This window comes from Triticum aestivum, chromosome 1B, assembly GCF_018294505.1.
Source record: "Triticum aestivum cultivar Chinese Spring chromosome 1B, IWGSC CS RefSeq v2.1, whole genome shotgun sequence".
Classification (NCBI taxonomy): Eukaryota; Viridiplantae; Streptophyta; class Magnoliopsida; order Poales; family Poaceae; genus Triticum; species Triticum aestivum.
The window spans coordinates 365,058,645-365,083,922 of NC_057795.1; the positions used below are offsets into that span (position 1 = coordinate 365,058,645).

The 25,278-nt window shown below is 47.8% G+C and overlaps 1 long non-coding RNA gene across 6 annotated transcripts in view; it reads right to left on the reverse strand.

Annotated features, from left to right (window-relative positions):
* Nucleotides 1-24,514: 24,514 nt before the first annotated feature.
* Nucleotides 24,515-25,278, reverse strand: part of LOC123124569 (uncharacterized) — a 4,875-nt gene continuing 4,111 nt past the window's right edge. For 3 of the 6 annotated variants that reach the window (XR_006461163.1, XR_006461161.1, XR_006461165.1), the window contains one exon: nt 24,515-24,880. This is a non-coding gene — a long non-coding RNA (uncharacterized lncRNA). Of the gene's footprint in view, nt 24,911-25,278 lie in introns of all 6 variants that reach the window. The other 3 variants (XR_006461167.1, XR_006461164.1, XR_006461162.1) reach the window with 3 other exon arrangements.

Genomic DNA, 25,278 nt, shown 5'->3' on the forward strand with positions numbered 1-25,278 from the left:
GAGTACGGTGTTCTTCCACAATGGAAGTGCCTTGTAGCGCTTCCAATAATCTATCCGGTGCCTCTGGTTGGACAAAGGTCACCGGCGGAGTTGGCTCGCCCCCCTTGTTTGGAAGAAGCGGCCTGCCTGAATCCGGAGCCACCTGGGTCTCCGGAGCTGTATTCGGTTGGGGACCGAATTGGATGCAGCCCCCACCGTTGATAAGGGTCTTTCCCCCCATTTGTCTGGCAACCGGGGTTTTATCCTCCGGCATCACCAGAACGGCCTCCCCTTGTCCTGGGGTCCTTTGAGACAACACCTTGGTGTTGTCCGCGGCCTTGGGGGAGGAGGCCGTCGGAAGGGACCCGCTGTTCATCGCCAAGTCCAGCGATCCCTCCGAAGATGAGGACAGCACAATGTTGGACCGGGCCGGGCTGCAAGCACGTGATCCAACACATTAAAAACAATAAAGCAAGAATGCTGGATATATTATTGTGTCCGAACACTTACGAGCTGGCTAGGGGCTTGACCCTGGGCACTCACTCCCCGTCGCTGTTAGTGGACGCAATGGAGTAGTCCAGACAGGAAGTTTTCCCCTTCTTGGATGCCTCGGCCTCCCCATGTGTGGCGGCCTTCCTTTTCTTTCTCCCCACAGCAGGGGGACTAATCTCTTCTTCCTCCTCCTCTTCCTTGTCGTCTTTGGTGGGGGAGTGCGTCTCGGCATCTTCGGACGTCACGTCCGAGGTGCCCTTGCGAAGGAGACCACCTCAGGTCCCCGGGGCCTTCTTCTTGGCCTTCTTCTCTGGCACCTCATAGGGCGCCGGAAACAACATCTTCGTCAGAAGAGGCATTTCTGGATCTTCGGCAACGGAGCCGGACAGTTAATCCGCTCCACTATCTCTACCCAGGCCTGAAAGATTGGTAGGGAGGCTTAGATTCCACCCTCGGATATGCTAGTAAAGGATGTACCTTGAAAGCATGAAAAAACTTATCGGATTAGTCTGGCGTTTTAAGCTAAGCCCACGATTCTCAGTCGTGGGCGGTGGTACCTCGCCGGCCTTGAAGAGCACCTTCCAGACGTCTTCGTGCATCATGTCAAAGAGCTCCAGTAGCGTTTGGTGCTTGGCCGGGTCGAACTCCCACATATTGCAAGTCCGGCTCTGGCACGAAAGAATCCGGGGGAAGAGCATAACCTGGACCATGTTGACAAGCTTGATTTTCTTGCTTATCATGTTTTGGACACACGTTCGGAGCCCAGTCAGCTCTTCCACTGAGCCCCAGGCCAGGCCCTTCTCTTGCCAGGAGGTGAGCCGCATGGGGACTCCGGATCGGAATTTGGGGGTCGCCGCCGAGTTGGTGCCGCGCGGCTCGGTGATGTAGAACCACCCCGATTGCCACCCCTTTACAGTCTCCACAAAGGAGCCTTCGGGCTAGGTGACATTTGACATCTTGCCCACCATGGCGCCTCCGCACTCCGCTTGTTGGCCGCTCACCACCTTGGGCTTTACATTGAAGGTCTTCAGCCATAGGCTGAAGTGAGGTGGGATGCGGAGAAAGGCCTCGCACACGACAATGAATGCCGAGATGTTGAGGATGGAGTTGGGGGCCAAGTCATGGAAGTCTAGCCCGTAGTAGAACATCAGTCCGCAGACGAAAGGGTGGAGGGGGAACCCCAGCCCACGGACGAAGTGGGTGAGAAACACCACCCTTTCCTAGGGCTCCGAGGTGGGGACGACATGTCCCTGGGCTGGAAAGCAATGAGCGATGTCCTTGGCCAAGTACCCGGCCTCCCAGAGCTTCTTGATGTCCTCCTTCTTGACAGAGGAGGCCATCCACTTGCCTCCAGCTCCGGATCCGAACATGACTGGAGTGCTTTTTTGGGCGGAGAAGGCGAGAGCTTGGGTGCTGGAGCTCTAGAATGGATGGGCAGAGGAAGGAGAAGGCGTGGGTGAACAAGGATGAATACTTGTCCCCTTATAAAGACAACAAAAGTCGTGCGCCTCCCCCTCGCCTTAAAATCCGCCTATTCCCCAAGCATCGTGAAGATGACACGGTTGGGTTACCCATGCCCGTATTGATGAGAATCCCATGATAAGGGGACACGATCTCTGCTTTGACAAGACGTGCTAGTGAAACTGCACCTAGAAATATGGGGCGGCAGGCTAAAAACGGTTTGAATAATGACCGGACAGTGGCATGATGTCACGCTATAAAAAGTTGTCAGCGGATTAGAATCGTAAAATATTATACTATCTACGGTTGTGTGTGGTACTTCTTTTGCAGAGCCAGACATGTTTGCTGTGTTCAGAAGACTATGCTGGAGTATTCGGAGAAGGAACCTGCCTTGCAATGCCGAACACAATCTGCGTGTCGGACTCATTTTCATTGAAGCCTGGTTCAGGGGCTACTGAGGGAGTCCTGGATTAGGGGGTCCTCGGACAGCCGGACTATATACGCTAGCCAGACTGTTGGACTATGAAGATACAAGATAGAAGACTTCGTCCCGTGTTCAGATGGGACTCTCCTTTGCGTGGAAGGCAAGCTTGGCGATTCGGATATGTAGATTCGTTTCTCTGTAACCAACCTTGTGTAACCCTAGCCCTCTCCGGTGTCTATATAAACCGGAGGGTTTAGTCCGTAGGACGACAATCATAATCTCATAGGCTAGACTTCTAGGGTTTAGCCACAACAATCTCGTGGTAGATCAACTCTTGTAATACTCATATTCATCCAGATCAATCAAGCAGGAAGTAGGGTACTACCTCCATAGAGAGGGCTCGGACCTGGGTAAACATTGTGTCCCCCGCCTCCTGTTACCATTAGCCTTAGACACACAGCTCGGGACCCCCTACCCGAGATCTGCCAGTTTTGACACCGACAGTCCCTCTTTGTGGTTTTATGCTTGCTAGGCTTAGCCTAGCGGCATCAAACTGAGGGTACCGGCAGGATAGCTTGTCGGGGATAACTTGTTTACTTAAATGTATAGAGGCATTTCACCTCTGCATGGATATGATACATGCACAAGTACCCGACAAAGCTTGTCTTTTTCATTTATATGCTAATAAGCAAGTACAAATCTTATAGAACACAAACATGGGTAAAGAAGATTACATAATTTAGACTAAAGTTTGGCTAATGCCTACATATTTTAGACTACAAAAAGATAAGTGCCCCGTGATGCCTTTGCTCTGTTCCTCTCCTCCTCGAAGCTGCGGGGGGAGACGAATAAGACGGAGGGAAGGCCCAGCTAGGATTTGGCGCCTCCCCAAGATCAGGAGGGTGTCATTCCAAGGCCGTAGGAAGAAACCGAAGGACATGTTTAGATGGTGGCGCTGCTGAGGCCCAGCCAGTGATGATGGTGCTGCCAGCAATCATGCCACGTCAGAGCGGTCATCCTTGCTCTTGACGCGTCATGGGTTGCCGCCACCATTCTCGTCGCTGTCGCTCAAAGAGGCACGCCTGCCGTCGCTCGAGCCCCCGCCGCGGCGGCCTGGCCAGGCACCGAGCACTTAGGGAGACTCCACAGAGAGCATGGTCGTCTCCATCGACCCGAAGCTAGAAGGATGCCATATCATGAATAAGCATACACAGGCACAAGGAATCCGCCCATATGCAAGACAAGCAGTACACCCAAAGAAGGGATTTGCTGTAACTAATGGCGAACCGCTTCCACGGCCTCCCTTCACCATTGATACATCTCCAACGTATCTATAATTTCTGATTTCCATGCTATTATATTACCCCTTTTGGATGTTTATGGGCTTTATTTTATACATTTATATCATTTTTGGGACTAACCTACTAACCGGAGGCCCAGCCCATATTGCTGTTTTTTGCCTATTTCAGTATTTCGAAGAAAAGGAATATCAAACGGAGTCCAAATGGAATGAAACCTTCGGGAGCGTGATTTTTGGAATGAACAAGATCCGAGAGCTTGGAGAGCAATTCAATAAGCTCCCGAGGACCCCACGAGATAGGGGGCCGTGCCCCCCTGTAGGGCGCGCCCCCTGTCTCGTGGGCCCCTCGGGCGACCACCGACGTACTTCTTCCTCCTATATATACCTACGTACCCCGAAAACATCCAGGAGCACCACGAAACACAATTTCCACCGCCGTAACCTTCTGTATCCACGAGATCCCATCTTGGAGCCTTCGCCGGCACTCTGTCGGAGGGGGAATCGACCATGGAGGGCTTCTACATCAACATCCTTGCCCCTCCTATGAGTTGTGAGTAGTTTACCATAGAGCTACGGGTCCATAGTTAGTAGCTAGATGGCTTCTTCTCTCTTTTTGGATCTCAATACAATGTTCTCCCCCTCTCTTGTGGAGATCTATTCAATGTAATCTCTTTTTGCAGTGTGTTTGTCGAGATCCAATGAATTGTGAGTTTATGATCAGATTTATGTATGGATAATAATTGAATCTTCCCTGAATTCTTTTATGTATGATTGAGTTATCTTTGCAAGTCTCTTCGAATTATCAGTTTGGTTTGGCCTACTAGATTGATCTTTCTTGCCATGGGAGAAGTGTTTAGCTTTGGGTTCAATATTGCGATGTTCTTACCCAGTGACAGAAAGGGTTGCAAGACACGTATTGTATTGTTTCCATCGAGGATAACAAGATAGGGTTTATATCATATTGCATGAGTTTATCCCTCTACATCATGTCATCTTGCTTAATGCGTTACCCTGTTCTTATGAACTTAATACTCTAGATGCAGGCAGGAGTCGGTCGATGTGTGGAGTAATAGTAGTAGATGTAGGCAGGAGTCGGTGTACTTGTTATGGACGTGATGTCTATATACATGATCATGCCTAGATAATCTCATAACTACGCGCTTTTCTATCAATTGCTCGACAGTAATTTGTTCATCCACTGTAATACTTATGCTACCTCGAGAGAAGCCTCTAGTGAAACCTCTGGCCCCCAGGTCCATCTCTTATCATATTTTCTTTCAATCTACTTTATTTGCATCTTTACTTTTTGCATCTATATTATAAAATATCAAAAAAATATTTATCTTACCATACTATCTCTATCAGATCTCACTTTCGCAAGTGGCCGTGAAGGGATTGACAACCCCTTTATTGCGTTGGTTGCGAGTTCTCAGTTTGTTTGTGTAGGTGCGTGGGACTTTTGAGGAGCCTCCTATTGGATTGATACATTGGTTCTCAAAACTGAGGGAAATACTTACGCTACACTTGCTGCATCACCCTCTCCTCTTCGGGGAAAACCAACGCTAGCTCAAGATGTAGCAACCGTCACAGACGAAGAGAGGATAGGCCACAGATGATCGCAATGCTTTGTGTCTGTTGTGGACTCCGGCGTGGTGTCGCCCACATGGACCCTCACTAAGATCAAGACCGCGGACGGCCCAGTGATGAACACTCCAAAGTCGCTACCTTCGACGCTGCCGCCGCACCGCCCACACACTCTCCTAACACCTTTCCCACTCGCGCTAAGCACCGGACCGCCACTCCAGACCGGACGCTTTGTGTGAGGACGGAAAGGGGACCCTATCTTGACGAAGGCGTGGTCGAGCCCTCTTTCCATTTCCCTCGTCATGCCGAAGATACAACACCAGAAGACAGGGGGGTTGGAGTTAGCCTGTGCCCCCACCCATGTTCCCTTTTATAGGAAAAACGAGGCTGGGGGATGATCCCTCAATGGGTAACTGCCGTCCTTCTCCACCAATCCGAGAAGGCTGGGCCCTCGCCTTGACGCTCTGCCACACCATGCACCTCTGTTACCTACTCCACTCAATGCATGCAGCATACGTGGCAAGAGATAAGAATGTGGTGGGAAGAGTGAATTGGCAGTTACTCCCCTGTGCGTTAAAGTCATTCACGGGCCATTACAAAGATGGCCCCACTACAATTGGTGTTATGCGACGCATGGGAGAACCGGAAACTGATCCAAGCTCAGATTGGTGAAGAATCCAAGAAGATCTCAAAGGACGAACTACCACAGCCACCTCGCATGTGTAGTTGACAGGGCCTACCCCGACAACGCTCCGCAAAGTGTTCGTGCCAGACCCGGGGGCTACTGTCGGTGCAACAAACCCCAGGTGTGTTGCCTAGACTATACACATGCTCAGGAGCAAGGTTACAACATCCAAGACCAAGACCAAGCAGAAGAGATAGCTCTTCGAGAAATCAAAGGGCAGATCAAGAAGACCAAGTCAAGCCAAAGGGACAAGATACCACTAAGGGAAAACCTCCCTTGTTGGGCAGGCGAGCCTGGCGAGGTCGAGGTTGCCCCGGAGACTAGCCTCAAGACTCACGGTAGGCTTGCCGGGGACGTTGAGGGCAGACTACCCCGCCAAGGCCCCACCACTCCACCTATAGCTACGGAAGTCATCGATCGGTGTGGTGTCGAGCCCCCAAGTGACTAAGTGGCAATTATTTGGCACGTGGCAGCCACTTTTGAAGGAAATCACCTCCAAATGACACACATCCAGAGACGTGTCACACAGGCAGGCGAGAAGGTGGTCGAACAACCCGACAAGGCACGCCGGGCTACGCTATGATGTAACATTAAGCGGCGCATTTAATGCACTCTGTCCTGCCTATAGAGTTAGGTATGTGTAGTGCAAAACCATGACCACCTATGGGGCCATGTGCCCCTTTTGGTTTGGCAGGGGAATGAGCATGTTGCACAAAGAGCCGAGAACGCCGCGCAGCACCACAGAGATCACACAAGCAGTTTTACCCAGGTTCGGGCTGCCGCGAGACGTAAAACCCTACTCCTGCTTTGGTGGATTGATGGTGGACTATGGTGGAAAACGCAGTGCTCTTGCTCGGCAGGGTTGCCTCAGGGGGAGAGCATCTATGCGCGTATGAGTGTATAGGGGTCTGAATCCCTTATATGGTTGCCATGGGCCTCCTTTTATAGATCAAGGGGTCACCATAGTGGCAAATCAGTTATTATGCACTGATTAGATAGAAAACAGTGCTATCATAGCTAACTCTGCAGACAAGGCAGAGCGCATTAAATGCGCCGCTTAGTGCCACGTCATGGCCTGCCCGACAAGCCTTGCTGAGCTGATCGGCCACCTTTTCTCCTGTCTGCATGACACGTTGCTGGATGGGTGTAATTTGGAGGTGTTTTTTGTAGGAAGTGGCTACCATGTGGCAAGAAACAACCACTTAGTCACTTGGGGGCTTGACACCGCACCGATCGATGACTTGCATCGCCATGAGGTGGAGCGGTGCAGGCTTGGTGGGGTGGTTTGTCGTTGTTGTGCCCGGCAGGCCTACCGGGACTATCTTCATCTTACTCTTGGGGCCACCTCGACCTCATCAGGCTCGCATGCCCGGCAAGGGAGGTTTTCTCTTAATGATATCTTGCTTCCTTTGGCTTGACTTGGTCCTCTTGATCTGCACTCTGATTTCTCAAAGAGCTGATCTCTTATGCTTGGCTTTGTCTTGGTCATTGCAATATTGCTCTTTTAGGCATGTGCACAGTCTGGGCAACAGACCTAGGGTTCGTTGCACCGACAGGAGCCCCCGGGCCTGGCCCAAACGCGTTGCCGGGCGTCGTTAGGGTAGGCCCTAACTAGTGCATAGGCAAGAGGGTAGCAACTGCTTTTCTTTTGAGGACTTGTTTCCTTCTTCATTAACATGTGCCCGGGTCAGTTTTCAGTTCTTCGTGCGTCGCATCACACAATTGTAGTGAAGGAGACAATGGGCTACAATCTGCAGAGCACCAACGTTCCACGTTCACAGGGTGGTAAATGCCACCCCACTATCCTCCCCGCTCCAAGCGCTTCCGCCACGTGTATCGCATGCATTGCGCAAGGTTAGTGGCAGATGTGGAGGGCGCAGGAATGAGCGCCATGGCACAAAGCCAAGCGTCGAGGATTGGTGCAGTGGGTCGGCCCTGATTCTTTGAGCCGTTAATGGCGAGGGGGAGCCAGAGTGGTCAAACGGGATGTCCGTCTCTGTGAAAAAATCCAGCCCCCTACCTCGCCAGCCTATAAAAGGGGACATGGGGTGAGGCATTTTTCCACACTTCCTTTTCCGCTCATTCCTGCAGTAGTCTTTGCCTATCATTGTGAGGGTTGGAGGATTCGGCCCTGCTCCAGTGGCGACGAGAACTTCTGCACGACAGCGTCTCCCTCCCTCCTTCGAAGATGCGGGAGCGAAGCCCGCTGCGAGAGGAGGTGGGAGGGGATGAGGTCATGGTCGCCGTGGTACTCGGGGCCGAGGAGGACGGGCAGTGCTCCAGTTGCGCCCCCACCGGCTGCTCCTCCCCCAATGGAAGGCCACGTCGAACACCAGCCTCTAGAGTTTGTCATCAGGCTGTATAAGCCCCCGCACGGCCGCCTCTATCTCCGCACTCCATTTGCAAGGGCGATGGAGCTCAAACAGCCACGCGCGTTGAAACTACACATGAGGGGCTACGGGAATGGCAGCATACGGGTGGATATGGATTTTCCCACCCCCACATCATGTACTTCTGTTGTTGCTGGAAGACCTTTACCCACACCCATAGCTTGTTAGAAGGGCATGCCCTCCATTTTAAGTTAATGGAGGCTGATTTCCTTTCCGTCAAGGTTTTTGGGAGCTCGGGTGCTCGCTTAGGGCGCTGCACAGAAAGCTCGACCGGCAATGAAAGCTCCTCCTCGAGCAACAACAACGAGGAGGATAGTGACAGCAATGACGACAGTGCCGACCGGGAGGCTGACGACTCCGACTCCGGCTGAACACCAGCCGCACCGTCACCGTCTGGCGGTGGCCCCATCATCTGCACCTGCACCCCTTTCCTGGCAAGGTGATTTGCTAGGGAGATGGATGTGGTGCCCCTCCTGGCTCCTCCATCAGCCCTCTAGCTAGACCCCGACAGGCTTCCTCACGGGCTGCAGCACTGTTCACCCTGCCGCGTCCTGCTGGCCTTGGTGGTAGCGGTCGACGGGTCGTCCCCGCTGATCTCTTCACCATCACCTTCTTCCGTGCTCTACCGCTTCTGCCGGGCTACCTCTCCTGGAGCCCGACAGGATCAGACAGGGCTTCTGCCAAGGCGCCCCCTTTGCCCTCTTTGCCTCCTGCCACAGTGCCTGGGAGGAGAGGGACAAGAAAGGGCATCACGGGGCACTTATCTTTTTTCAATCTAAAATTGTAGGCATTTGCCAAACTTTAGTTCAAATTATGTAACCTCTTTTATCCATGTTTGTGCTCTGTAAGATCTTGTACTTGTTGATCGACATATTAATGAAAAAGATAAACCCTTACCGGGTACTTGTGCATGTAATATGTCCATGAAGAGGTGAAATGCCTCTATACATTCGAGTAAACAAGTTTCCCCGACAGGCTATCCTGCCAGTGCCCTCAGTTTGTTGTCGTGGATCGGCCTGCCAGGCACAAACCGTAAAGAGAGACCAGCCCCCTGCCAACCCTTTTCACCAAAGGCCACTACAACCGTCCTGACGGAAGCAACGTTTGAGTCAAAGGATACAAGCACCTAAGTTGCAAAGGCGGCAAGGCTTTCTTTTGCACAAGTACCTACTTACAGAACACGTATGGATAAGAGAAGAACTTATCTGTTTTGGCTTGCCGGGGATTGCAACATAGGCTCGTCTTCTCTTCTCCTCTTCGGGACCAAGTCCGCGGCAGGAGCCTGCAATTTGATGCAGATGAAAATGATACCTCATGCGATCTTATCTACATGAACGTGCAATGCTCATGATATGCTTATGCATGCATGCAATTTTTTTTGGGGGGCAGTGCTTTATTTATTTCTCTGTTACTCAAGGTCTATGCTTGGCTTTGTACAAGGGGTTACATGCAACTGAGGCAAGGCATGTACAAAAGTGTGGCTGCCGGGCAGGGCCCGACGGCCACGCCTTACGGGTAGAACTTGTGGAGATTCTCAATGTTCCATGAGTTTTACAATTTAATGCCATCTCCGGTCTTCAGACGGACTACGCCAGGTCTGGTGACTCGTATGTACTACCCGGTAAGGGCCTTCCCACTTCGGCGTCAACTTTTTTGTACCCTTGGCGAACTGAACACGCCTAAGGACAAGGTCGCCTTCCTCAAAACACTGGGCATGAACCCTGCAGCTGTGATAGAGACGCAAGGCTTGCTGGTAGCATGCAACATACGTAGTAGCCCAGAGACGGTTCTCCTCAAGTAGCACAGCGTCGTCACGCCGGTGCTGTTCTTGCGCCACTTCATCATAGGCAAGCACTCGAGGTGGCCCGTAAATGAGTTCCATGGGAATAACTACTTCTACCCCATTGACTAGGGAGAAGGGAGTCTACCCGGTAGCTCGATTTGGTGTCATTTTGAGGGACCAAAGTACCACCGCTAGCTTGTCGATCCACCGCCTGCCACACTTTCGTAACTTATAAAATGTTCTCGTGTTTAGTCCCCGCAACACTTCAGTGTTCGCCCTCTTAGCTTGCCCGTTGCTCTTTGGGTGAGCCACAGAGGCAAATGAGATCTTGCTTCTAAGGGTATAAACATATTGCATGAAGGTGCGTCTCATGAATTGGGTGCCGTTGTCGGTGATGATCCGAGCAGGGACTCCGAAGCAGCACACCAATCCTTTCAAGAACTTGATAGCTGACTGGGCAGTCACCTTTCTCACGGGCTCTACTTCTGGCCACTTTGTAAACTTGTCTATTGCAATGAACAAGAATTCAAAGCTCCCGGCAACACGGGGGAAAGGGCCCAAGATGTCGAGCCGCCAGACCAAAAACGGCCATGACAAAGGGATTGTCTGAAGAGCTTGGGCAGGCAGGTGGATATTCTTGGAATGGAACTGGCAGGCTTCACATTTGGTAACCAGCTCAACTGCATCTTGGAGGGCTGTGGGCCAGTAAAATCCTTGCCAAAAGGCCTTTCCAACCGTAGCACTCGATCCGATGTGTGAGCCGCACATACCCTTATGTATTTTTGCCAGCAGTTCCTTTCCTTCTTCCCAGCAAATGCACTTCAATTTCACACCATTGGGCCTTCTTATATACAGCGTGTTATCCATGAACTGATACATACTGGCCCTCTGAGCTACTCTTTCAGCTTGTTCTTGCTCTTTGGGAAGTTCTCTAGTTTGGAGGAAATGGACTATGTGTTGTGCCCAAGTTGGAGCCTGGGGCTCGGCAACGAGGACTAGTAGCACCTCCTCCTTGGCGGGAGTGCACTCTTCGACCATAGGAACCGGTGGTCTGGCAGGAAGAGGCAGCAACCGAAGGGGAGTTGTTCCCGCCAAGCTCTTTGCCGGGATCATCGAGAGGTTCTACCGAGAGAGGCCTACCAGAGTCCAGTTTCCACCTTTTTCTGGCAATTGTTGCTGATGATATGGAGGGCTGAGTCAGATGGAGAACAAAAGTCCCTGGTTCCATAGGGAGTTTTTGCGTAGCGCACTTTGAGAGATGATCAACAATGTTGTTTTTTGCACAGGGTATGTGCTCTGTTTGCAATCCGTCAAAGTGCTCCTCCAACTTTCTCACTTCCTCAACATATGCCTCCATCAATGGACTTTGGTAATCCTTGTTCACTTGTCTCACCACGAGCTATGAGTCTCTGCGGATGATCAGCTTCTTGATCCCCAGTTTTGTGGCAATCCTGAGCCCGGCAAGGAGCCCTTCATACTCTGCAATATTGTTGGTAGCCTTCTCCCGGGGAAAATGCATCTGGATGCCATACTTAAGGTGCTCCCCAGTGGGAGCAATGAGAAGTACGCCAGCCCCTGCACCTTGTAGGGAGAAGGCACCATTGAAATATATAATCCGTTCTTGGTGCACTTCCTTGCCGAGAATAACTCTCTCCAGCACTTCTTCATCAGGAGTTGGCGTCCACTCTGCAATAAACTCCGCCAATGCTCTGCTCTGGATACTTGATGTGCTCTCAAACTTTAAACCGAAGCTAGAAAACTCCAAGGCCCATTCCACTATTCTACCGGTGGCTTCAGGGTTTCTAAGTATCTGTTGCAGAGGGAAGCGGGTGACCACTGTGATCTCATGGGCTTGGAAGTAATGGTGCAGTTTCCTTGAGGCCATGATGAGGCGAAAAATCAACTTTTGCATGCCAGAGTACCTCGATCTAGCCCCACTGCAACAGGGAGCTGACGAAGTACACTGGGCGATGCACCACTTTCTTCCTTGCCGCAACCTTGGGGTTGTCTCCACTGCCTTGCTCTTCTTTGTCTTGACCTGCATCTGACCTTGCCGGGGTGTGCTCACTTCCCTTTCCGGAGGGGACACTGGCCGTGGCTTCCGCTTCTTCCACTTCCCGCTGCGCCACTAGTGCTGCGCTAACCACTTGATTAGTTGTCGCCAAGTATAGCAGCACCGACTCTTGTGGTTTGGGAGCGACCAAAGTGGGCATAGAGGACAAGTAGGCCTTCAAATATTGAAGTGCAGCGTCTGCCTCTCGAGTCCACTCCATGGGTACTGCCTTCTTCAAGATTTTGAAGAACGGCAAGGCATGCTCGGCAGACGTGGAAATGAACCTGCTGAGCGCGACAACGCATCCAGTCAAACGCCTCACTGCCTTGACTGTCTTGGGTGCTTGAATCTGCTCGATAGCCTTGATCTTGTCGGGGTTGGCCTCTACCCCATGATGGACACAAAGAAGCCAAGTAGCTTGTCAGAGGGAATGCCAAACACACACTTCTGTCGGTTCAGCTTCCAGTTGATCTTGCACAGATTGGCAAAGGTCTCTTCCAAACCCTGAATAATGGTCGATCTGTCCTTGGTCTTGACCATAGTATCATCCATGTATGCTTCAACGTTTTTGTGCAGCTGTGACTCAAAAGCAATCTGGACTACCCTTGCAAAGGTGGATCTGGCGCTCTTCAAACCAAGGGCATACGTACGAAGCAGTAAGTGCCACATGGAGTGACGAACCCTGTCTTCTCTTCGTCTTCCTTGGACATAAATATCTGATGGTACCTAGAGTAGGCGTCCAGAAAAGAAAACAAGTCGCACCCGGAGGTGGAATCCACAATCTGATTGATGTGTGGCAAGGGAAATGGGTCCTTCGGGCAAGCCTTGTTCAGATCAGTGAAATCTATGCACAGCCTCCATTTCCCATTAGCCTCGCGCACTACCACTAGATTTGCTAACCATGCTGGATGTAGTACTCCTCTGACCAGACCAACTGCCTCAAGTTTCTTAATTTACTCGGCATTGAACTAATGCCGCTCCAAAGCTTGCTTTCGGACCTTCTTCTTGACAGGTCGGGCATGTGGGCAGACAACAAGGTGGTGCTCGATTACGACCCTGGGAACACCGGGGATGTCAGATGGTTGCCATGCAAACACATCGACATTCACCTGCAGGAAGGCAATGAGCGCGCTTTCCTATTTGTCGTCAAGGGTGGAACTTATAGTAAAGGTAGCATCAACGCCAACCAGCCCTGCCAGGACCTTCTTCACAGCAAGCGCAACAGCTTTGGATCTATTGCTATTGGAACTCTCCAGCAAGTCATCAACAGGCGCAGCGCACTCCAAAGAGGCGTGCTTCCCGGATTCCTCACTGGAGCCCTTGTTAGCTTTCTTCTTTTTCTTGTTTTCCTTGGTGGGAACAATGGCTTCCACGGCCTCTACCGCAACTAGGTCCTGGTACCTCTTGTCGATGCAAAATGATTGCATTCTTCTCGTCTGATGGAATGGAAATGACGCCAACCGGCCACGACATCTTCAAGGTGTTGTAGGCATAGTGGATGCCGCCATGAATTTGGCCAGGGCTGGGTGACCAAGGATCCATTGTACGACAGGGGGAGGTCGACCACATCAAACACAACCTTCTTAGTCAGGTAATTCAACTCTCCCCGAATGTTACTGGCAACGTAATCTTCCCTTTAGGATGACTCCTGCTGGGGTTGACTCCTTGAAACGTGCCAGTAACTTCAAGCTCTTCTTCTGCTATCTGAAATTTGCTGATGACCTTCGGAGAAATCACATTCAACTCGGACCTGCCGTCAACCAACATCTTTTTGACTTTGAGGTTGCGGATTATTGGTGGGACCAACAACGGCAGGCACACTACCGCAATGGTGCGATCAGGGTGGTCCTCTTCGTGGAAGATGATGGGCGTGCGGGACCACTTGAGTGGTCTCCAAGAATCTGCCATTGGCTCCATGACATTGACTTCACATGCCCACTGTTTTGACTTGGCAGTGAGAGGAGTGCAGAGATGCACATCCGTCAATGCGCAGGGCGTCAGTGGCTTTCTGGAATTCCTGCTCGCTAGTTTCCTCTTCATCTCCTCATCACTCTCATTATTGCAATCCTCCTTCTCACAGCCCCTGGCGGGTTTCCCTTGGTTTCGAGGAGCCTTTCCGGGGCGACCTACTTCGCCAACCCGACCCTTCCTTCCAGTGCCATTCTGACCTCTTTCCTTATCACACTTCTCATATTCAGCCCACTGCTTCTTGACAAGCGCTCAACCTGATGACACTCCTGGAGATCGTGGCCCTTGGTGTGATGGATTGCAGTACAGTACATCACCTTTCCCGGCCTTCTCGGCAGTCATGGCCTCACGGCAATCAGTGCACGCAGCAACTTCCTTGCTGGGCACCTCAATCTTGGCCTTCTTGTTGGTATTAGGTGTGCCCGATCCCTCGACGGTCATCACTACCTTATCCTTGCACCTTTTATTGTGCTTCTTGTTCTTCTTCTTTTGACAGGTGGCCTCGTCATCGTCCTCTGAGTCGACTTTGATGCCATCCTCTTCTCCGGGGAACCGCCTCCCCTCCTCCATCTGAGCACACTTATCCACTAGAGTATAAAGCTCCTTCAAAGTCTTGGGCAATCGAACGTTCATCTTGGCACGTATCTATCGATTGCGCATGTTGGACTGGAGTGCAGCTATCATAACTGCCGGGTGGATGTCCGGAATATTTTTGTGGACTCGGCTGAACCTCTGCATGTACTTCCATAGAGTCTCTCCTTCTTTTTTTTGGAGGAGTTGCAAGTTGTTGGGCCGCCCCAGTTCTTGATGGCCACCCGTGAAGGCACCGATGAACTCGTGACATAGCTCAGCCCAGGTTGAAATGGAGTTCTCCGGCAGGTGCATCAGCCAAGACCTCACATTTTGCTTGAGTGCCAAAGGGAAGTAATTGGCAAACACATTCTCATCTCTTCCCCTGGCAGCTTGAACAGTGATGATGTAGATGCTCAAGAACTCTGCTAGGTTTAGCCTCCCATTGTACTTCTCTGGTATCTCTGGCTTGAACGTGCGTGCAGATGGCCAATGGACTTGCCGTAGCTCTCGGGTGGCGGGGCACCCAGCCTTGAAAGGCAAGTACCCGCCTCCGTCGAGCGCAAGCTCGTCGACGTTGGGGCCATCACACCCATCGGACTGGCGGAGGGTGTCACGGTGTTGCTCGATGGTGATGCACGCGCCTTCCCTCTGCCTGTCCTCTGGGCCTGCCATTGGCCTTGACGCGCTCAAGAGTCGGACGAGGCCATCAAGACGTCGTCGGGTTCTTGGTTGCGTGGCTCCCGCGCTGGCTGCCGCGGTCGTGACTACACCATGGGGGTTGCCCTTCGGTACGGCCAGCAGCGTAGACTGTTGTCATCGCCTAGGGAGGCCGTGGCGGTCATCTCGCTGTGATCCTCCTGCCTCGGTGAAAACAATCAGGCTTTGGATGGTGGCTCGCCACTCATCCATCTGATCGGCTGCCAGCGGAAATCTCAACAACAGTTGGGCCCGCGCCATGGCCTCCGAGGCGGTGCTTGGCATGGGCGATGATGATGTATATCGCAACATCGCCCGACTCCTGATGGTGCCACTAGTGACCGTGCCATGTTCTCGTCGTTGCAAATCAGCCGCTTGGATGGCGTGGTGACGAGGTGGAGGTGCATGAGGACCAGCGGCTTTGTTGGGCACAGCGGCTGGGTCAGCTTGCTCCGAGGGTGGTGCATGCCCTACGGTCACGCCCGCAGCGAGAGCGACCGGAGATTTGCGATTCGCCCCAGAACGAGCGCCACCACTGCGGCTATGCCCTTCGACTGGGTGGATGAGTGCAGACGGAAAAAACTCTCCACTCATACCTTGAGGAGCATCACCGCTGGCGTGCTGTTGACGTTGTCCTTCCCTAGCGCCTCCTGCTCCCGCTTCGGCCACAGGGGAAGTGGTGACGACGCCGCCTGTGCCAACCATCTCCCCCTCATCGTCCGACATCACCGGCCACGCGTGACGGGGCCTTTGAGGTGGAAGGGTGAGCTGTGGCACTGGGCTTCTTCTTGGGCACCATGGTCGATGGAGTCGTTGATGAAGAAAGTGACAATGAAGATGACAAGCTACGTGCGCTTCTCGGGTTCGCGCAAGCGCTTCCCCCTACCTGGTGCGCCAAAGTTGTCATGGGAAACCACGACCACCTATGGGCCCATGAGCCCCTTTTGGTTTGGCAGGGGGAATGAGCACGTTGCACAAAGAGCGGAGAACGTCGCGCATCACGACAGAGATCACACGGGCAATTTTACCCAGGTTCGAGCCGCCGCGAGGCGTAAAACCCTACTCATGCTTTGGTGGATTGATGGTGGATTGTGGTGGAAAACGCGTTTCTCTTGCCTGGCAGGGTTGCCTCGGGGGGAGAGAAGCTATGCGCATATGAGTGTACATGGGTCCGAATCCCTTCTATGGTTCCCATGGGCCTCCTTTTATAGATCAAGGGGTCATCACAGTGGCAAATAAGTCATTATGCACTGATTAGATAGCGAACAGTGCTACCATAACTAACTCCACAGACAGGGTAGAGTGCATTAAATGCGCCGCTTAGTGTCACATCATGGCCTGCCCGGCAAGCCTTGTCGGGCTGATCGGCCACCTTCTCTCCTGTCTGCATACACGTCGTTGGACGAGTGTCATTTGGAGGTTTTTTCCATAGGAAGTGGCTGTCATGTGGCAAGAAACGACCACTTAGTCACTTGGGGGCTTGACATCGCACCGGTCGATTACTTGCATCGCCGTGAGGTGGAGCGGTGGAGCCTTGACAGGGTGGTTTGCCTTTGTTGTGCCTGGTAGGCCTGCCAGGACGGTCTTGATGCTTACTCTTGGGGCCACCTCGATAGGCTCGCCTGCCCGGCAAGGGAGGTTTTCTATTAATGGCATCTTGCTTCCTTTGGCTTGACTTGGTCCTCTTGATCTGCACTCTGATTTCTCAAAGAGCTGATCTCTTATGCTTGGCTTTGTCTTGGTCATTGCAATCTTTCTCTTTTAGGCCTGTGCACAGTATGGGAAACAGACCCAGGGTTCGTTGCACCGATAGTATGATAGCATTGTTCACTATCTAATCAGTATGCAATGACTTTTTTGCCATTGTGGTGACCCCTCGATCTATAAAAGGAGGGCCGTGGCAACCTTAGAACGATTCATACACTTGTGCACTTATAGGCGCGTAGCTGCTCTCACCCTGAGGCAACCCTACTAGGCTAGAGCACTGCGTGTCCACCACGGTCCTCTCATCAATCCACCAAAGCAGGATTAGGGTTTTACGCCTTACGGCGGCCCGAACTTGGGTAAAATTGCCTGTGTGATCGTTGTTGTGTTGCGCTGCACCCTCTGCTCTTTGTGTAATGTTCTCTTCCCCCTGCCGAACCACAAGGGTCCAATGGTCCCATAGGTGGCCGTGTTTTCCCACCACAGTCATCCATTCGAAAATCCACTTGGAGCTATCTTATTCATCGCTAGTGATGTAAAGTATGGCATAGAATTGAAGAATAATATCTCGGTTCCGCGGATGTTTGAATGCAAATACCCTTATCAGACAGAAATCATCAAGTCTAGAAGCAACTAAGTGAAACACCCAATGTTGCGCATAACAGGAATATTTGGGTAGGGTACTCATGAGGGAATGTCATTCTGCTTTCATAGAGCACACGGGAGTAATAAATCACATGTTACTTAGTCCAGAAACGAGGAGATTCAAAAGTGCGAGGTCCATTAGATGGGTTGTTCTGAAAGAATTATGGATGCACATTTCTGTTGAAAATAGGACCTTTAGCACCAGCACTAGTAGAGAATATGGGTAGTTCCTCTTGAGGATTGGGGTACTTGAGTTCTTCTTTGGCGAAAGATATCCAGACCGTAGAAAATGGAGTCAGGATGGCGAGCAGAAACTGATTGCCTTGCAGAGGGACCAGCTTCATTTGCTCATGCAGATGTGTCAACTGTCAACTTGAACGGTGAAGGGGTTGGTGCTACTGGCGGTGGAGCTTCAGAAACAGTGATACGTCTCCATCATATCTATAATTTTTGATTGTTTCATGCCAATATTATACAACTTTCATATACTTTTGACAACATTTATATTATTTTGGGACTAACATATTGATCTAGTGCCTAGTGCTAGTTCCTATTTGTTGCATGTTTTTTGTTTGCAGAATATCCATATCAAACGAAGTCCAATCACGATAAAAAATTGCGGATATTTATTTTGGAATATATGTGAGCTTTTGGAAGAACAATCTACGCAAAACGGTGCTCGAGGAACCCACTAGGCATCAGGGCACACCCAGGGGGATAGGGCGCGCCGTAGTACCTAGTGAGCACCCGATAAGTTAGTTGACCCCCTTATTTCGCCGCAAGAAAGATAATATCCGAAAAGAAATTTGTGTTAAAATTTCAGACAGATAGGAGTTACGGATCTCTGGGAATTTAAGAAACGATTTTGACCAGAAAACAGGAACGTGAAACAGAAGAGAACATAGAGAGGGAGAGAGAGATCCAATCTCGGAGGGGATCCTGCCCCTCTGCCACCATGGTGGCCATGGACCAGAGGAGGAACTCTTATCCCATCTAGGGGGGAGGCCAAGGAAGAAGAAGGAGGGGGGCTCTCTCCCCTTATCTACTAGTGGCGCCGGAGTGCCGCCGGGGCAATCATCATGATGACGATCTACACCAACAACTTCGGCGCCGTCATCACCAAGTCTCCCCCCACTATGTAGCGGTGTAACACCTCTTCTCCCTATTGTAATCTCCACTTAGACATGGTGCTTAATGCTATATGTTATTATCCAATGATGTATGGACATCCTATGATGTTTGAGCAGATTCATTTTGTCCTATGGGTTGACCGATGATCGTGATTGGTTTGAGTTGTATGTTTTATTTTGGTGTTGTCCTATGGTGCCCTCCGTGTCGCACAAGCATGTGGCATTCCTGTTGTAGGGTGTTGCAATATGTTCATGATTCAGTTATGGTGGGTGGCAAGAGTGACAGAAGCTCATACCCGAGTAAGGGGGTTGTTGCGTATGGAAGTAAAGAGGACTTGGTACTTAATGCTATGGTTGGGTTTTATCTTAATGATCTTTGGTAGTTGCGGATGCTTTCTAGAGTTCCAATCATAAGTGCATATGATCCAAGTACGGAAAGTATGTTAGCTCATGCCTCTCCCCCATATAAAATTGCAATAATGATTACTGGTCTAGTTATTGTTTGCCTATGGGCAAATATTTCTCTTGAGTTATAAATATCTTTCTACTAAACAACTAACTATTATTATCTCGCAAAGTACTCCTAGTTTTATTCTTGCAAAGTAGTTCTAGAATCACACCTACAAAACAGTTTCATACTTGTTCTAGGTAAAGCGAATGTTAAGTTTGCGTAGAGTTGTATCGGTATTCGATAGAACTTGAAGGGAATATAAATCCTACCTTTAGCTCCTCGTTGGGTTCGACACTCTCATTTATTGAAAAAGGTACAATTGATCCCCTATACTTGGGTTATCAAGACCTTTTTCTAGCGTCGTTGCTGGGGAGCAATAGCGTGGGGTGAATATTCTCGTGTGTGCTTGTTTGATTTACCACTAAATAGATTTTATTTTTTGTTCTAAGTTGTTCTCTATCTTTAGGTTATGGATACGAAACACAAAATACCAAAAAAATTAGTTGTACTTGCTACTCATGGAGATGGGGAACCTCCTAAAACCCTTGATGCTCGTTATGTGAAAAATATGAAACACTACTTTGATAATCCTTAGAAAACCCCGTTCAACTTGATAATGGGAGACACATTGGAGCAAGGTGTATACTTTAGGTATTATCGCTTGACTCAAAAAGGGAAACTCTTATTGGATCAAATTGATTGTTTGCAATGGTATGCTTGGGGTTTATGCTTAAGATATGATTATATTTGTTGCTCTAGGATGAAGGCTCCACACCTTCCCTTTTCATTTGAATTTAATGATAATGAAACCTTGGGTTCTTATGCTAAAGGTATATATGATTACTATGATGTGGAATGAATAGAAGAATTTATTGCTTTTAAGGGTGCTTGTGAAATTAAACGTTTGTTTGAAGAGTATGAAGATTATGATGATGTCTTTTATAGATCTGAAAATTATGCTATTCTTAAATATTGCTACGAGAATTATAAATACAATGCTGATATTGATGATTTTATTGAGAAAATCTCTGATATCTAAGAAGAGACTTAAATTTTGCAGGAATCTATGGAAGAAGAAATTGCTGAAACTGTGAGCTCATTAGATGAAAAAGGTGGTGAGGACAGTGAAGAACAGAAGGAGGAAGAGCGGATTAACTACCCATGCACACCTTCTAATGAGAGTAACTCTTCAACTCATACATTGTTTAATTTCCCTTCGTGCTTACCGAAGGATGAATGCTATGATCCCTTGGATTCGTTTGAAATATCCCTTTTTGATGAAATTGATGCTTGCTATGCTTGTGGCCAAGATGCCAATATGAATTATGATTATGGAGATGAACTTGCTACTTAGTGATGTATGAAAGTTCTTCGGTTTCATGCTAATTGAAAGTGGTTGTTAATAAGACTTGATCAACCTTATTAATGGATCATTTTTGAGAGGTACGAAGTTGATGAATTTAGTGAGCACTACCTTCTGTCCCTACCTTTTGTTTTCTGTGTTTCATTAGTTAAATAAAATAAAATAAAACAAAATGCCTTGTCTGTTTTTTGAGTTTTCCATGCAATAAAAAATGACCCAAAAATAAAAGTTCTCGGGATGCTCTGAAATTTTAATACGATTTCTTTTCTAAATATTTAAGAATTTCTGGTGCAAATAATATCACAGGGAGGTGCACCAGGTGGGCACAACCCACCTGGGCGCGCCAGGACCCCCAGGCGCGCCCTGGTGGGTTGTGGTCCCCACGTGGCCCCCTCACTTATCTCTTCATCCCACATCATTACCTACCTCCAGAAAAAAATCATAATTGCTCTCGCTTTCGTGTTCTTGCTCTCAACCCCGTGGATTTTGATTCTTTGCTCGAAGCTCCGTTTCCAAAACTGTTTAGGGGGATTGTTGCTTGGTATGTGACTCTTCCGTGTGTCCAATTAGTTTTTTGTTGTAGTGGTTTATATTTTAAATAATTAGTCACTTTGGTGTTGCTGTAGATGAGCTTGCATGTTGAATTCTTAGAGTTCTAAGTAGTTTGAATGCTTACTATGGCCTCTAGACATCCCTATGAGTAGTTTCTACCAATCTTGTGAAGTTTTGTTAACAAATTTTTTGTGACCCAAAAATTTTCAAAAAATTGTACACGAATATTATGAACTTCTTTGGAAGGAGTTCTTTGAGGAGGAGATCCTTGGAGGCATCTTCTAGTAGAAGCTCTGCTCGTCGGTCTTATGTTGAACCGAGTGAAAGTTCTATACCAGATGCCACCACCAAAACATGCTTATGGCCATGTAATGATTATATGGTGAGTGTGGGCATTAAGGAGGAATTTGAGCAATATGTTCACAATGCCGATCTCGGTCTCTACATTTCAAATAAGTGCAACCAACACTACACTCTCACTGAATCATTTGTTAAAGGATTTAAATTCCATTCCTGTGAGTCTAGGGAGTCATTTAAATTGTATGAAAATCCATTTACCACATCTTTAGAGAGATACGCTCACCACTTCAAAATCCCATTCTGGGTTCGCTCGATGAACCGCCAAGGTCTAAGTTTTAGATATTCTTGACTAGTATTTGCTATGGTGAGACTAGGGGAGTGATGCGAGGTAGAATAAAGAGCATTCATTTTCCCGTAATCCAGTATTTCGCATTATTTTATGGAAAATGTATTGTAGGCAAACAAGATTGTAGTACACTTTGTGCTCCAGACTTGAGCCTCATACGCACCGCTCTCACCGGTGACAAAAGTTATAATCTTGGAGCGATTGTTGCATGCAGGTTGCAACACAATGCTGGTAGTGGATATTTTTATGGTAGAATTTATGCCACACGCTTAGCAAGAGAGCTGGGTGTTTCACCTTTGCCCTGTGATCCTATTTTACCCATGCAGTACCTAGACTTTGATGCTATGAAACGTCATAAGATCCTTAGAGGTGAACCCCATAATTTCACTTATAAAATGCTGTTTAATAAGGACTCCATGGTGTACACTGATGTCTACTACACAACCTTCTTTTTGTAGACTTGTGTTGGGCCTCCAAGCATAGAGTTTTCTAAGACAGTAGCAAATTTTCCTCAAGTGGATGACCTAAGGTTTATCAATCTGCAAGAGGCATAGGATGAAGATGTCCTCTCTCAAACAACCTTGCAACCAAATAACAAAGAATCTCTTGTGTCCCCAACACACCCAATACAACGGTAAATTGTATAGGTGCACTAGTTCAGCAAAGAGATGGTGATACGAGTGCAATATGGATGGTAGATATAGGTTTTTACTAGTTGACCCGTTGCGCCAAATGGCGCAGAGACCTGCTAAAGCCATGTTGTCGATGAAAATAATTTCATTTTGCAAGGACATATTCGATATTGGTAGTAGAAAGCCCATTTATTAAATCATGCTATATTGAAAACATGTTTATTCCATGTGGGAAATAAAGAAATTCATGGTTTAGTTGGTTTAATCATGGGCAAGGACATATGGCAACAAATTTAATCTCATCTAGTCAGGAAGAATGGTGGCTTGTTGTCTACAATGAGATGTATATACACATTTTAATTTGGTAGCATAGAGTCCCATTTGAAACAAAATATATGTTTTACTTTTTTTAGTTGTGAGCAAGCACAAATGGTAACAAATCTAATCCCCTTTAGCAACAAAAAAATGGTGTTATCTACAATGAAATGTATATAAACATTATAATTTTCTAGCACAAAGTCCCATTAAAAATCATGGCTCGTTAAAAATATTTCCATTTTTCAGCAACTCTGTGCTTTGGAAACTACACTCGGCAGGAATTAGATCTTTGCCACATTAAAAACCATATAGCCTTCATTATGCTATTTACAGAGACATAAACGTTGCAGGCAGCAAAGACTTCTAATAGAATCATCATCAGCTCTCACAACCTGGGTAAGTCTCAATTCTGCACCTACTCTAAACAAAAGGATCATAATAAATGGATGCTAACCTCTGTGCTTATGGTAAACAAAAAGGAGCGAAACACACCATATATAATTCTTAAATGACCTATCCTAGGATGCATTTGACCGCGGTACCATCCTAAAAGTCCTTCCTGATGGTTCTAAGCTGATCGCCCTACGTTTGAGTTTTTGTGCCACCTTCTCAACACTGATAAGATTTCCATTGATAAGTTGATGTATGGGTTCAATACCAATCAACGTCAAGAGAAAAAGATCATGTGATTCATCTCAGTTGATTGATCATTTCATCTCTGCTAAGGTTGTGAAGCTCTAAACATCTATGGAATAACTGCAACAGAAAAGAATAAACATTACCATACTCAAGTTCACCAGTGCAAAGCTCGTTATAAAACAGAAACTTCAAAGGCCATATCAGGTAATATGTTGATATGATTTAGGAAACAATGACTGTAGAACAAAAATATTTCTTGGTACAGAACAAACTAAGAAAAACATTGCAACGCTAAAATAAAATTGCAGCAAGCACAATGTTTCCACTACACTGTGTACATATCTAATTCCTAATTTATGTTGTATAGATAATGGAATCAAACAATGTATAAAGATTCTCCTTTCAAGTACTCCCTGTGTAAATTAATATAAGACCGTTTAGATCATTAAAGACGGTAGCTTGGAGTATATATTAGTTTGCAGATGGAGTATATCAAAAGACTATAGCTTGGAGTATATATTAGTTTACAGATGGAGTATATCAAAGGACTGTAACTTGGAAAGTGAAAACAGCGTGAGGCACGTGAACCTTGCACACGCAGAGCCCCATTTAAAACCATGTGCTCGTCAAAAATATTTGCATTTTTAGTAACTTTGTGTTTGAGAAAATACATTTGGTAAGAACTTGGCCTTTTGTATAGAGGTTTAATTGATTGTATAAAGTTAAGCACAAAAAGGTGCACTCTCATTTAAAATCATGAGAGCTTTGGAAATGTTGCATTTGTTAGTAAATTTAAGTCTGAGAAAGCATGTAGGGCATAAAATGTAACCATTTAACCACTGCGCCAAATGGTGCAGGTTCCCATTTAAAACCTGGTGTGTTATGAAAAGGTTGGTATTTCTTGATAAAATCAGGCTTTACCAATCACTTAGGGCCAGTAAGAGCATCATTATGCCTGACATACATAGCATGGGCAAGTTATTAGGTAGCGTACATGACTCCCTAAACTTCAGTACATACAAATATAGACCCAACAAAGTATTTCATGATTGTCTTAGAAGATGTGGTTAGCGATTCACAATCTTGTTGGTTTACAAAGAATAGTTTGGATAGTCATCGACTCTACAATACATATTAAACAACCAGAAGATGATATACTATTTGAAAAAGAGATGACAACAAACAAATTGTCAAAGCTTTATTGAAAAATCTATTTTACAGAATGTGCATACAACATCAACCAAGCGCTCGCCTCTTCTAACACACATTAAACAGATACACCACCTGCTACCATGTCCTTGCTCGGGTTGGAGCTTCATTCGACGGAGGGCTGCCCATAGAACAAAAGCTGGGTCACTGGCCTTGATTCTTTTTCAAGTTTCCAGGTTGAAAGTACCATCATGGAGAAACTTCTAAATAAAAACAATAGAGAATAAATTGGCCTGCAGAAGAGTTCAAATAGTTTCCTGAAAATTAATTTAGACAACAATAGAAACTGATGATGGGCTCAAATACATGTGCAATGACAACTAACCATTGCAACAGAAACATGTTTAAGAGAGTGAATTATGTGTAACATTACTAACCAATCTATCTCACTACCATATAAGCATAAATAACAAATGAAAATATATTCAGGATGTTTTCGGTCATACAAACTGTATTTTGTATCCCTTTTCCATCATATTTTAACTCGATGTCTGATCACATCACAATTACACGACCATGTATCATAAAAATAATTAATTTTGAGTGGATTTTTTAGTTTTGTATAGAACTTGCCAAATGGTGTATCGTTATCAAGAAAATT